The sequence below is a fragment of the Bubalus kerabau genome, chromosome 16 (assembly GCF_029407905.1).
Source record: "Bubalus kerabau isolate K-KA32 ecotype Philippines breed swamp buffalo chromosome 16, PCC_UOA_SB_1v2, whole genome shotgun sequence".
In the NCBI taxonomy this organism is placed as follows: domain Eukaryota; kingdom Metazoa; phylum Chordata; class Mammalia; order Artiodactyla; family Bovidae; genus Bubalus; species Bubalus kerabau.
This window is the reverse complement of record NC_073639.1, coordinates 42,125,930-42,140,848: the sequence shown is the minus strand read 5'-3', so window position 1 is coordinate 42,140,848 and position 14,919 is coordinate 42,125,930. Positions and strand designations below refer to the sequence as shown.

The window sequence follows — 14,919 nt, the reverse complement described above, 5'->3', positions numbered from 1 at the left end:
ACACACACGTGCCTATGTGCATACACGCATAGGAATATCAATAAGGCAGAAAAAAGAATAAGTTGACTTGAGGGTAAATTTTCCATTTCCAGCAACATGGATGAACTTGGAGAGTTTTATGCTAGAAAGATCAATACTATTGATATCACTTACATGTGAAATTTACAAAAATATGTAATAAATTAGTGAATAAAACAAAAATAGTTGACTTTGGTTTTAATTTGATCTATTCCTCCCTAATTTCTTAAGAAATCATTTCATAATATGTTAGTTTGAGAATTTAGCATCTTATAGCTTTCCTAACATAAAAGTTTATAGATATTAGTGCCCCCTTAGTCATTATATTAGTGATATCCCATAATTTTGATATATTGTGTTTTGAATTAACTTGTTTCAAGTTACTTTCTAAATTTTCCTGTCTTTTTTTGACATATGGAATTTTTAGAAATAAGTTGTTTAACTTACAGATATTTGTTTTTTTTCTCTTTATCTTATTAGTGTCAACTTCTAATCAGTTCATCTTAGTTGAGAATATTTTCTTTATGATTTCAAATTTTAATTATAATTATCACTAATTTACAATTAATTTATAGTATATGTGCTAAGTCGTTTCAGTTGTGTCCAACTCTTTGGGACCCCATGGGCTGAAGTCTGTCAGGCTCATCTGTCTATGGAATTTTCCAGGCAAAAATACTAGAGTGGTTTGCAATGCCCTTCTCCAGGGGATCTTCCTGACCCAGGGATTGAACCTGCATCTCTTGTATCTCCTGCATTGGCAGGCAGGTTTTTACCACTAGCAACACCTGGGAAGCCCCATTCATAGCATAATATGGCCCAATAAATGTTCAATACACTCTGAAAATAATGCATAATAGGGTAATATTAATTGTAGTATCCTATAAATAACAATTAGGTAAAGATAGCTGATAGTGTTCTTTAGGTTTGCTTTGTCTTTTCTGATATTCCCTTTTCTGATCGTTTTCTTAGTTATTTCATCAGTTCCTGAGAAATAGTTTTTAATCTTGTTTGTTATTTATTTCATTCTTTATATCTGTCTCATTTTCTTCATGGATTTTAAAGTTCTATCATTATGTACAGACACATTTGTACCTTATGAATGGCTATTTTACTGTTTATAAGATCTTTCTCCCTTATCCATTACTACTGTTTGTCTTGGAATATATTTCACCTGATATTAATATAAAAGTTCTAGGCTGCTTATTCATACTGATTGAATGATATATATTTTTCAGTTAGAAAATCAGTAAGTGCATAATTGAACTCAACAACACCATCAATCAACTAGACAAATGGACATCTATGAACTATTTCATCCAACAACTGCAGAATACACATTCTTCCTCAAACTTATGTGGAACATTCACCAAAATAAATCAATTCTATGTTAAAAAACATTTAAAAAAATTAACATAATAAAAATAATACAAGATTTTCTCTCAAAAATAGAAATTACTAACTAAAAGATAAATGCAAAATCTCCAAATAAATGCAGATTAAACATGTTCAAAATAACACACAGATAAAATGGGAAAAAACACTCAAAAGAAAAAAAAAAGGTTTTAACTAAATGAAAATAAAAACAAACCATCAAAATCTGTGGGCTAGAACAGAAATACTTAAAGAGAAATTTATAGCATTGAATTCATATATTAGAAAGAAAAGAAAAAGCATAAAACAAATTAAATAAATTATCTAGGCTTCTCCCTTTGGAAACTAGAAAAATAAGAACAAAGTCCAAAGTAAGTGAAAAAAGAAACAATAAGGATTAGAAGAGAAATTAATGATTAATAACAAGAAATCAATAGAAAAATAAATCAATGAAACAAAAAACTGACTGTGAAAAAATTATTAAATCAATAAACTTCTAGCTAGACCAACTAAGGGTACCTATACACAATGGAGTATTACTCAGCCATTAAGAAGAATACATTTGAATCAGTTCTAATGAGGTGGATGAAACTGGAGCCTATTATACAGAGTGAAGTAAGCCAGAAAGAAAAACACCAATACAGTATACTAACGCATATATATGGAATTTAGAAAGATGGTAACAATAACCCTGTGTATGAGACAGCAAAAGAGACACTGATGTATAGAACAGTCTTATGGACTCTGTGAGAGAGGGAGAGGGTGGGAAGATTTGAGAGAATGGCATTGAAACATGTAAAATGTCATGTGTGAAACGAGTTGCCAGTCCAGGTTCGATGCACGATGCTGGATGCTTGGGACTGGTGCACTGGGACGACCCAGAGGGATGGAATGGGGAGGGAGGAGGGAGGAGGGTTCAGGATGGGGAACGCATGTATACCTATGGCGGATTCATTTTGATATTCGGCAAAACTAATACAATTATGTAAAGTTTAAAAATAAAATAAAATAAAAATAAAATAAAATAAAATAAAATAAAATATAGCAGTGTGTACATGTCCATCCCAAACTCCCTAACTATCCCTCCGCATCCCCAATCCTTCCCACCTGGTAGCCATAAGTTCGTTTTCTAAGTCTGTGAGTCTGTTTCTGTTTTATAAATAAATTCGTTTGTGTTATTTGAAAAAAAAAAAAAAGAGAGAGAGGACACAGATTACTAATATCAAAAATTAAAGAAGTGACATTACAACAGGTAAACTTCATAGTAAAATTATGGCAGAGGAATACTGTGAAGAACTCTATGCAACTCTATGCTCACAAATTTGACAACAATTCCTTTAGAGACACAATTTGTCAAATTTCAGAAATCGGAATGCATTTATTAAAATTGAATCTATAATTAATAATCTTCTCTAATAGAAATCTTTCATCTCAGAGGGTACCAAACAAGTAAAAAACAACAAAAAAGAAAACCTGTAACAGTTCTCTACAGTCTGTTTCAGACTAGGAAGCAGAGAGGATTCTTGCTTCAGTTACTTACTAATCAGTTACTTACTAACTGATTCTGTGAGGCCAATATTACCCTAACATCAAGGCCAGGCAAAGATATTATAAGAAAAGAAAACTACAGACCAATATTTCTCATGGATAATGATTCAAAAATCCTGAACAAAATATTAGGAGATTTAATCCAACAGTGTATAAAAAGACCCACCACAACCAAGTAGGATTTATCTTTGTTATACAAGGCTAGTTTAAAATTCAAAACTCACTAATGCAATCCATCATATTTTATAAGCTAAAGAAGAAAAAAAACAAATGATAATATTAATAAATGCATAAAAAGCATTTGACAAAACCCAATACCTGTCATGATAAAAGAAAAACTACTTTCAGTAACTAAAAAGAGAGAACTTCCTCAACTTTCTGAAGAATATCTACAAAAGTCGACAATTAAATCATACTCAATGGTGAGAAACTTGAAGCTTTCCCACTAAGAAAAACAGAAGGAAAGGATATCCAGTTTCCACTTTCTTTCAAGGTTTCACATGATTTATATATCTTCTATAAATGCATGCAATATAGTTCCATGTGTACACACATACAATAAAATATGACCATTCTTCAGACTAATAAACAATGCTCCTCCACTACATTATACTGAATAATTGTGGAAATCAAATATAAAATGTGATTTACATTGTTCTGAAATTGTTGTGCTTTTGAAAATTATTTTGTGGTTAATTAGCATATTTTAATGCTTTGTATAAACATTAAGAAGACTGTCAATGAATATATTCACATTTAAGATACACTGCCAAGCTGTACTCATGGTTTAGCAACCTTATATAACATTTTCATATGATTATCTATTTCTCTATGTTCTATATATAATGGGCATTATTACTTTAAAGTGATTAAGATTAAAAAACAGAAACAACAAAACTCCAACATTTTAAGAGACAGAACTATAGTTTGAAAAAAGTGTAACTGGCATTTGGGGATACAGTCAATGAAGATTCAGTTCAGTCCTGTCCAACACTTTGTGACCCCATGGACTGCAGCATGCTAGGATTCCCTGTCCATCACCAATTCCCAGAGATTGCTCAGACTCATGACAATCAAGTCGGTGGTGCAATCCAGCCATCTCATCATCTGTCATCCTCTTCTCCACATGTCGTCAGTCTTTCCCAGCATCAGAGTCGTTCCCAGTAAGTCAGTTCTTCCCATCAGATAGTCAAAATATTGGAGTTTCAGCTTCAGCATCACTCTTTCCAATGAATATTCAGGGCTAATTTCCTTTATGATGGACTGGTTTGAACTCCTTGCAGACCAAGGGACACTCAAGAGTCTTGTCCAACACCACAGTTCAAAAGCATCATTCTTTGGCGCTCAGCTTTCTTTATACTCCAACTTTCACATCCATACATGACTACAGGAAAAACAATAGCTTTAACTAGATGGACCTTTGTTGGCAAAGTAATGTCTCTGCTTTTTAATGTGCTGTTCAGTTTGCTTATAACTTTTCTTCTGAGGAGCAAGTGTCTTTTAATTTTGTGGCTGCGGTAACCATCTGCAGTGATTTTGCGGCCCAAGAAAATAGTCTGTCACTGTTTCCATTGTTCCCCATATTTTCCATGGAGTAATGGGACAGGAAGCCATGTTCTTAGTTTTTTGAATGTTGAATTTTAAGCCAACATTTTCACTCTCCTCTTTCATTTTCATCAAGAGGCTCTTTAGTTCTTTCCTTTCTGCCATAAGGGTGGTGTCATCTGCATATCAGAGGTTATTAATATTTCTCCCAGCAATCTTGATACTAGCTTGTGCTCCATCCAGCCCAGCATTGCAAAGGCTATACTCTGCATATAAGTTAAATAAGCAGGATGACAATAACATTTATTGTATGTTTATTAACTATCTGTGAATGTGGATTTCAGTCTGTCTGCCCTCTGATGATAAGGGACTGAAAACCCCAATCACAGAAAACTAACCAGTTTGATCACATGGACCACAGCCTTGTATAACTCAGTGAAACTATGAGCCAGGCCATGTAGGGCCACCCAAAATGGATGGTTCATGGTCGAGAGTTCTAACAAAATGTGGTCCACTGGAGAAGGGAATGGCAAACCACTTCAGTATTCTTGCCTTGAGAACCCCATGAACAGGCAAAAAAATGAAAAGGCAAAAAAATAGGACACTGAAAGATGAACTCCCCAGGTTGGTTGGTGCCCAATATGCCACTGGAGATCAGTGGAGAAATAACTCCAGAAAGAATGAAGAGATAGAGCCAAAGCAAAAACAACACCTAGTTGCGGATGTGACTGGTGATGGAAGCAAAGTCCAATGCTGTAAAGAGCAATATTGTATAGGAACCTGGAATGTTAAGTCCATGAATCAAGGAAAATTGGAAATGGTCAAACAGGAGATGGCAAGAGTGAACATTGACATTTTAGGAATCAGTGAACTAAAATGGACTGGAATGGGTGAATTTAACTCAGATGACCATTTTATCTACTACAGTGAGCAAGAATTCCTTAGAAGAAATGGAATAACCAACCATCATAATCAACAAAAGAGTCTGAAATGCAGAACTTGGATGCAGTCTCAAAAATGACAGAATGATCTCTGTTCGTTACCAAGGCAAACCATTCAATATCACAGCAATCAAAGCATAGGCCCTGACCAGTAATGCTGAAGAAGGTAAAGTTGAATGGTTCTATGAAGATCTTTTAGAACTGAAAACCCCAAAAAATATGGTTTTCATTATAGGGAAAAGTGAAAGAAAGTGAAGTGGCTCAGTCATGTCCGATTCTATGTGACCCCATGGGCTGTAGCCTACCAGGCTCCTCTGTCCATGGGATTTTCCAGGCAAGACTACTGGAGTGGGCTGCCAATTCCTTCTCATTATAGGGGACGGGAATACAGAAGTAGGAAGTCAATAAACACCTGGAGTAACAGGCAAATTTGGCCTTGGAATGTGGAATGAAGCAGGGCAAGGACTAATAGAGTTTCATTAAAATAATACACTGGTCATAGCAAATACCCTTTTCCAACAACACAAGAGAAGGTGCTATACATGAACATCACCACATGGTCAATACCAAAATCAGATTGATTATATTCTTTTCAGCCAAAGATGGAAAAGCTCTATACAATCAGCAAAAACAAGATGAGGAGCTGATGGTGGCTCAGATCATGAACTTCTTATTGCCAAATTCAGACTTAAATTGAAGAAAGTAGGGAAAATCACTAGAACATTCAGGTATGACCTAAATCAAATCCCTTACGATTATACAGTGGAAGTAAGAAATAGATTCAAGGGATCAGATCTGATAGACAGAGTGCCTGAAGATCTATGGATGGAGGTTCATGGCATTGTACAGGAGGCAGTGATCAAGGCGATCCCCAAGAAAAAGAAATGCAAAAAGACAAAGTGGATGTTTGAGGAGGCCTTGAAAATAACTATGAAAAGAAGAGAAGTGAAAGGCAAAGGAGAAAAGGAAAGATACACGCATTTAAATGCAGAATTCCAAAGAATAGCAAGGAGATAAGAAAGCCTTCCTCAGTGATCAGTGCAAAGAAATACAGGAAAACAACAGAATGGGAAAGACTAGACATATCTTCAAAAAAAAATTAGAGATACCAAGGAAACATTTCAAGCAAAGATGGGCTCAATAAAGGACAGAAATGTATGGACCTAACAGAGCTCAACATTCAGAAAACGAAGATCATGGCATTTGGCCCCATCACTTCATGGCAAATAGATGCGGAAACAGCGGAAACAGTGTCAGACTTCATTTTGGGGGGCTCCAAAATCACTGAAGATGGTGATTGCAGCAATGAAATTAAAAGATGCTTACTCTTAGAAGGAAAGTTATGACCAACCTAGATAGCATATTGAAAAGTAGAGACATTACCTTGCCAACAAAGGTCCGTCTAGTCAAGGCTATAGTTTTTCCAGTAGTCATGTATGGATGTGAGAGTTGGACTGAAGAAAGCTGAGCTCCAAAGAATTGATGGTTTTGAATTGTGGTGTTGGAGAAGACTCTTGAGAGTCCCTTGGACTGCAAGGAGACCCAACCAGTTCATTCTAAAGGATATCAGCCCTGGGTGTTCTTTGGAAAGACTGATGCTAAAGCTGAAACTCCAGTACTTTGGCCACCTCATACGAAGAGTTGACTCATTGGAAAAGACTCTGATGCTGGGAGGGATTGGGGGCAGGAGGAGAAGGGGACGACAGAGGATGAGATGGCTGGATGGCATCACCGACTTGATGGATGTGAGTTTGAGTGAACTCCGGAAGTTGGTGATGGACAGGGAGGCCTGGCATGCTGCAGTTCATGGGGTCGCAAAGAGTCCGACATGACTGAGCAACTGAACTGAACTGAACTGAACAAAAGCAGAAGATATTAAGAAGAGATGGGAAGAATACAGTGAAGATCAATACAAAAAAGATCTGCATGGCCCAGATAACCACTATTGTGTGATCATTCACCTAGAGCCAGACATCCCGGAATGCAAAGTCAAGTGGGCCTTAGGAAGCATTACTATGAACAAATCTAGTGGAGGTGATGAGATTCCAGGTGAACTAGTTCAAATCCTAACAGATAATGCTGTGAAAGTGCTGCATTCAATATGCCAGCTTATTTGGAAAACTCAGCAGTGGCCACAGGACTGGAAAAGGTCAGTTTTCATTCCAATCCCAAAGAAAGGCCATGCCAAAGAATGATCAAACTATGGCACAATTGCAATCATCTCACATGCTAGTAAAGTATTGCTCAAAATTCTCCAAGCCACTTTAATAGTACATGAAGTGTGAACTTCCAGATGTTCAAGCTGGATTTAGAAAAGGCAGAAGAACCAGAGATCAAATTGCCAACATCCTCTGGATCAGCAAAAATGCAAGAGAGTTCCAGAAAAACATCTATTTCTGCTTTATTAATTATGCCAAAGCCTTTGACTTGGTGAATCACAACAAACTGTGGAAAATTCTTAAAGAGATGGGAATACTAGATCATCTGACCTGCTTCCTGAGAAATCTGTATGTAGGTGAAGAAGTAACAGTTAGAACTGGACATGGAACAACAGACTCATTCTAAATAGGAAAGGAGTACGTCAAGGCTTTACATTGTCACCGTGCTTATTTTACTCATATGCAGAGTACATCATGAGAAATGCTGGGCTGAAAGAAGAAAAAAACTGGAATCAAGATTCCTGGGAGAAATATCAATAACCTCAGATATGCAGATGACACCACCCTTATGGCAGAAAGTGAAGAGGAACTAAAGAGCCTCTTGATGAAAGTGAAAGAGGAGAGTGAAAAAGTTGGCTTAAAGCTCCACATTCAGAAAACTAAGATCATGGCATCTGGTCCCTTCATTTCATGGCAAATAGATGGGGAAACAGTGGAAACAGTGGCAGACCTCACTTTTGGGGACTCCAAAATCACTGCAGATGGTGACTGCAGCCATGAAATTAAAGATGCTTGCTCCTTGGAAGAAAAGTTATGACCAACCCAGACAGTCTACTAAAAAGCAATGACATTACTTTGTCAACAAAGGTCCATCTAGTCAAAGCTGTGGTTTTTCCAGTAGTCATGTATGGATAGGAGAGTCAGAGTATAAAGAAAGCTGAGCACTGAAGAATTGATGCTTTTGAACTATAGTGTTGGAGAAGACTCTTGAAAGTCCCTTAGACAGCCAGGAGATCTAACCAGTCATCCTAAAGGAAATCAGTCCTGAATATTCATTGGAAGTACTGATGCTGAAGCTGAAACTCCAATACCTATTGCAAAGAACCGACTCTTTTGTAAAGACCCTGATGCTGGGAAAGATTGAAGGTGGGAGGAGAAGGGGACGACAGAGTAGGAGATGGTTGGATGGCATCCCCTACTCAATCGACGTGAGTTTGAGCAAACTCTTGGATTTGCTGATGGACAGGGAGGCCTGGCATACTGCAGTCCATGGGGTCACAAGCAGCTGGACACAAATGAGTGACTGTTAGCATTATTAAGAATATAAAAATAATGGTCATAATTATGTTTTATCAGTTCAATTATTTGTCTGAAACTTTAGGGGAGAACATATATATATTTATTGTTGGATGATTTAAAATTTTAACAACTCAATATGACAATTAGAATCTTTATAGACTAATTCATATTATTCTATGTATTTATGTTATTGAAGTCTATTTTGTATATAGTAATCTACCTCCATTTTCAGTGAACTTTTCAAGAATCTTTAGAAATTTATGCACTTATATATTTGCTACTGCAATCAAGATATAGAAATTTCCTCTATTCCAAATGTTTCCCTCATACTACTTAACAACTAACAATCATTTCAATCCCAGGACTTAGACATCCATTCATCTAGTTTTTCTTACTATAGATTGATTACCTTTGCTTTTTTAATATTTTTATATAAGTGAATTCATACAGTATCTACTCTTCAGTGAATGGCTTTTTTACTTGTGTCTGACTCTTTGCAACCCCATGGACTCTAGCCCACCAAGCTCCTCTGTCCATGGAATTCTCCAGGCAAGACTATTGGATTTGGTTGTCATTTCCTTCTTCAGGGGATGTTGCCAACCCAGGGATCAAACCCAGTCTCCGACATTGCAGTCAGATTCTTTACCATCTGAGCCACCAGAGAAGATTTATTTTACTCAGCTTTATGATTTTAATACTGAGTCATGAGGTTGCATCTGTACATTTTTCTCTTACAGTTGTTGACTACTATCCCATTACAGGGCCATAGCAACTGCCTATCCATTAGCATGCCAATGGAAATCAGGTTGCTTCTCATTTGTGCTATTAGAACTTTATTATTTTTATTAAAATAATAAATTAATTTGTAAACAGACAGAAGGATGCCCAAAACTTAAAGGAATAGAGTGAATATTTACAATTTAAAAGGCATTTACTGTAAAAATAAGACCAATAACTGGAAGTAGGAGGCTTAAGTCCAAACCCTGACTCCAGGGAACTCCTGACTCCAAGGAACATTAATTGACAGGAGCTCATCAAACGCCTCCATACTGACACTGAAACCAAGCACTACACAAGGGCCAACAAGTTCCAGCGCAAGACATACCAAGCAAATTCTCCAGCAACAAAGGAACACAGCCCTGAGCTTCAAGATACAGGCTGCCCAAAGTCACCCCAAAACCATAGACATCTCATAACACATTACTGGACATTTCATTACACTCCAGAGAGAAGAAATACAGCTCCATCCACCAGAACATCGACACAAGCTTCCCTAACCAGGAAACCGTGACAAGCCACCTGTACAAACCCACACAGAGCGAGGAAACGCCACAATAAAGAGAACTCCACAAACTGCCAGAATACAGAAAGGACACCCCAAACTCAGCAATTTAAACAAGATGAAGAGACAGAGGAATAGCCAGCAGATAAAGGAACAGGATAAATGCCCACCAAACCAAACAAAAGAGGAAGCGATAGGGAATCTACCTGATAAAGAATTCCGAATAATGATAGTGAAATTGATCCAAAATCTTGAAATTAAAATGGAATCACAGATAAATAGCCTGGAGGAAAGGATTGAGAAGATGCAAGAAAGGTTTAACAAGGACTTAGAAGAAATAAAAAAGAGTCAATATATAATGAATAATGCAATAAGTGAAATTAAAAACACTCTGGAGGCAACAAATAGTAGAATAACAGAGGCAGAAGATAGGATTAGTGAATTAGAAGATAGAATGGTAGAAATAAATGAATCAGAGAGGATAAAAGAAAAACCAATTAAAAGAAATGAGGACAATCTCAGAGACCTCCAGGACAATATTAAATGCATTTATATATATTCTTTGATTTTACCAATAGTAAAAGTTATTAATTTACTGAAATTCATTTCTATCATGTTAATGATGCTAAACCTGTGACTGTGTAAGTATGGAAAAAAAGATTAGTTAGTTCAAAATCAAAGACCTTTTTTTAAAAAATGGAGAAATTTCCCAAAGTTGTATGTGAGTCATATTTATTTCTATGTTTTATTATGATTGATTTCAATAACAATTTTTATTTAGAAACAAAATATTAAAAAAAAAGGTTTTAGAAGAAAAATCACTATTTTGAATGTTGACTACTTTTGTTTTAAATTTAGCATCCCTCCACACTGTCTATACATTTTTCTCCTTACTATGGAACCACATGATTGCTTTAAGGAGGATGGAAAACGTCTGTATAAGAAAGCAACTGTGGAATATCAATTTCTTATCATATTTTGTAATTTCATATTTTATAATTTCTTTCTTGGCAACATAAGACACCATATGGTGTCTGGATTGAGTCGATATAAAATTAAAAATCACAGAAATAACATTGTAGTTTTTTTTTTTTTAATAATACTATGCTTTCATTTTTATCAACTTGTCAATGCTTTTTGTAAAATCAAGAGGTATTTTTTTTAATAAATCTTTGTATACAGGTTTTTGATTCCTCAACTCAGTCACTGAGTCATGTCTGACTCTTTGTGACCCCATGGACTGCAGCATGCCAGGTTTCCCTGTCCATCACCAACTCTCAGAGCTTGCTTAAACTCATGTCCATCGAGTTGGTGATGCCATCCAAGCATCTCATCCTCTGTTGTCCCCTTCTCCTCCTGCCTTCAATCTTTCCCAGAATTAGGGTCTTTTCCAATGAGTCCTAGATAGAAAAAATTAACTCTGAAAGTAATGATATATTTGTTGATAGAAAAATTATATATCCATTTTAGAAAGATACTAGAGGGTTGTGTGTGAAATATATTATCTCCTTTAGAAAAAATGTGTAAAGCAGTTCTTGAAAAACATAAAATCAGGATGATGGCAAACTTACAAGTAATATAAATGACAATAAAATGTATCTAATCTGAAATAAAATATGAGCATTTTAGATATATTATTTAATAAAATAAAATTTGATTTGCCTGAGTACTTTATAATTACCTTAATTAGAAATATAAATATCTCAGAAGAAAAAATTATATATGTCAAGTTGACTGAAAATACAGATTTATGGTATCATGAAATAACTGGAAGGTGATTTAGAAATACAAAGTTTTCAAATATTTCTATATGTTTGCCTATCCATTGATATGCACTTATTAATTAATTTTTGTAAAAATAACCTTAAAAATACATTTACAGTTTACTGTGAAGGGTTTCAGTTTCAGCTCTGATATGTAAAAATATTGAAAGTTATCACTTTCATCATTACAAGAAATTAGCTAAATAAAATGCATTGATTTTCTTTGATCCATCAAATATTTGATATCACAGAATAAATCACAACTTCAAAATATTAACAATATTGGTGAATGGAAATGACAGTTTTTAAAATACCATTAAAATAGGAGATTTCACTTAAGCAAGCACAAATAAAAATAAACTTTGGCAGTATTAATTGATAATATAAAGGTACATGTGAATTTGAATAATTTCTTAGTTCAAAACAATAACAAGCCCATTCTAAAGAACTTGTTTATGATTTTGGGTAGAGGTAGATTAATTCACACACAAACAAAAACAGTAGAATCATAAAAGTGCTGCTGCTTTTAAGTTGGTAGAGCTAAGAGGTAGCTCAAAATAGATTAAAAAGAAGTCAAACATGATCAGTTCTGTATAAGCAACTATTTTGCCCCTTTCCTGTTTGCCCATTCTTGTTCCCCTAATCTTAAGAGAACCTAATTATAGAAATTTAACCTAACTTCTGAATTATGCTCTACTGAACACACACAACGCTTTACCTAGCCTGTTGATTCTTTTTCTAGGTTAGAGAAGTAAAAATACTTAAGTAGTTGAATAAATACTAATTATCCACCCCCAGCAGCCCTTTTAGCACTCCTGCAAGCAAATCACTTGGGCAAAGTAGAATCTGAAGAAAGACCATGAGGAGTCAGGCAGTCTGCACACAGTGGAAAATGATGCAGAACCCAATCTCTTACCCCAGTAATTCACTGAAATTCTCTCCCACTTTTCCCTTTAAAAACTGTAATGGCCAAGCATAATCTTCAAGGTTTATTTAGAACATGAGTCTGCCTATTCCCCAGGTTTATGATTTCCTGATTAAAGCAACCTTTCCTTTCTAACCACCACTTGCCTCTCAAGTATTGTTTCTTTTGAGCAGTGATCAGACTCACTCAAGTTCAGTAACATCTCAGGCGTACCTACATTGCAAATATTTGATCTTGACTGTTGTCTCTTCTATTTGACAACTGAAGAGTCACTGATTTTTCCAATTCTGGATTAATTCATTCCTGACTGAGTTTTGCTTGCATTTTCAAATCCATCTCTCATGGTATTTAAAAGCTAAACCCCAATGATTTACTTGGTACTTATTTTCTGTTATGTGGAATAATCTCCATTGAAATCAGCAAAGCTTAGATAGAATGTCTTTATATCTTTTTATTATTATTGATTATTTTTAGCTAATGAGTAAATATCCACTGATTCCTTAAGTTTTGGACAGTTCCTAAAAGCTATACTTAAATGTATACAATATTATGATAGTTTACACAATCATATCACTCTCCTAAAATAAATTCTTATAGTATTTATGTAATGATATTGAGATATTCTGGTTCTTAGGTCCTTGATCTGTGTTGCATTTCGTTGACATCTTAAAAGATTTTTAATATAATTTTTATTTTTTTAGTTTATTTTTGGCTACACTGGGTCTTTGTTGCAGCACATGGACTTTCTCTGGTTACGGCACATGGGGGCTTCTCTCCCTTTGGAGTGCATGGGCTTCTCATTGTTAAGGCTTCTTTTGTTGCTGTGCACAGGCGCTGGGGCATATGGGCTTCAGTAGTTGCAGCCCATGGGCTCAGTAGTTGTGGCACACAGGCTTAGCTGCCCCATAACATGTGGGATCTTCCCAGATCAAAGATAGAATCCATGTCACCTCCATTAGCAGGTGGATTCTCAACCACCAGCCTTCCCTGGTGGCTCAGAGGGTAAAGCGTCTGCCTACAATGCAGAAGACCCAGGTTCGATCCCTGGATTGGGAAGACCCCCTGGAGAAGGAAATGGCAACCCACTCCAGTACTCTTGCCTGGAAAATCCTATAGATGGAGAAGCCTGGTAGGCTACAGTCCATGGGGTAGCAAAGAGTCGGACACGACTGAGCGACTTCACTTCTTCACTTCTCAACCACTGGATCACCAGGGAAGTCCTGACTTCCTGACTTCTAAGTCCTTACTTAGAACTTGAAGGTAATGGTGTTTTAGGAAAAAAATGGTAAGCAATCTATAAAAATTTCTGCAAGCATGTCCCTCTTGGAAATAAGGGAAAAATACTACAAGGATATTAACCTTAGAAAAGGAAACACATTTTTGCCCATCAAATTACATGGAAGAAGGCTAAGTGTCCATCAACAGATGAATAGATAAAGAAGATGTGGTACCTGTATAAATGGAATATTACTCAGCTATGAAAAGAAATGAACTTAGGTCATTTGTAGAGAAGTGGATGAAATTAGTCTGTCAAACAGAGTGAAGTAAGTCAGAAAGAAAAAAATAAATATTGTATAGTGATATATATATGTGGAATCTAGAAAAATGATACAGATAATCTATTTGCAGGGCAGGAATAGAGGCACAGATATAGGTAATTGATGTGGACATGTCAAGGGACATGGTGAGTCAAAGAAATGGGAAGATTGAAAAAAACATATACACACTATTATCTGTAAAATAGATAGCTAGTGGCAACGTGTTGTATAGTAGCTCAGTTTGGGGAGCTCAGCTTGGGGCTCTGTGGTGGGACTGTGTGGTGAGGAGATGGGTGGCTAGGATTGGAGGGTCAGGAGATTCAAGAGGGAGGGGATATACAGATACATATAGCTGATTCATGCTGCTGTGCAGCAGAAACTAACACATTATTGCAAAGCAACTATGCCACAATTTAAAAAGATTACACAGTGAAATACAGGTTATGAATTTTGATATTAAAGTTGAATATTTCTGTTCTAAAGCATTATCTGTTTTGAAAGAAAGGAAACTGGTCATGACTTAGAAAACA

General features: G+C 35.8%; 1 non-coding gene across 1 annotated transcript; it reads left to right on the top strand.

The window, feature by feature from the left end:
• Positions 1-13,835: 13,835 nt before the first annotated feature.
• On the top strand, positions 13,836-13,907 carry TRNAC-ACA (transfer RNA cysteine (anticodon ACA)). The gene has a single exon. It is a non-coding gene; the product is annotated as a tRNA-Cys (tRNA).
• Positions 13,908-14,919: the final 1,012 nt, after the last annotated feature.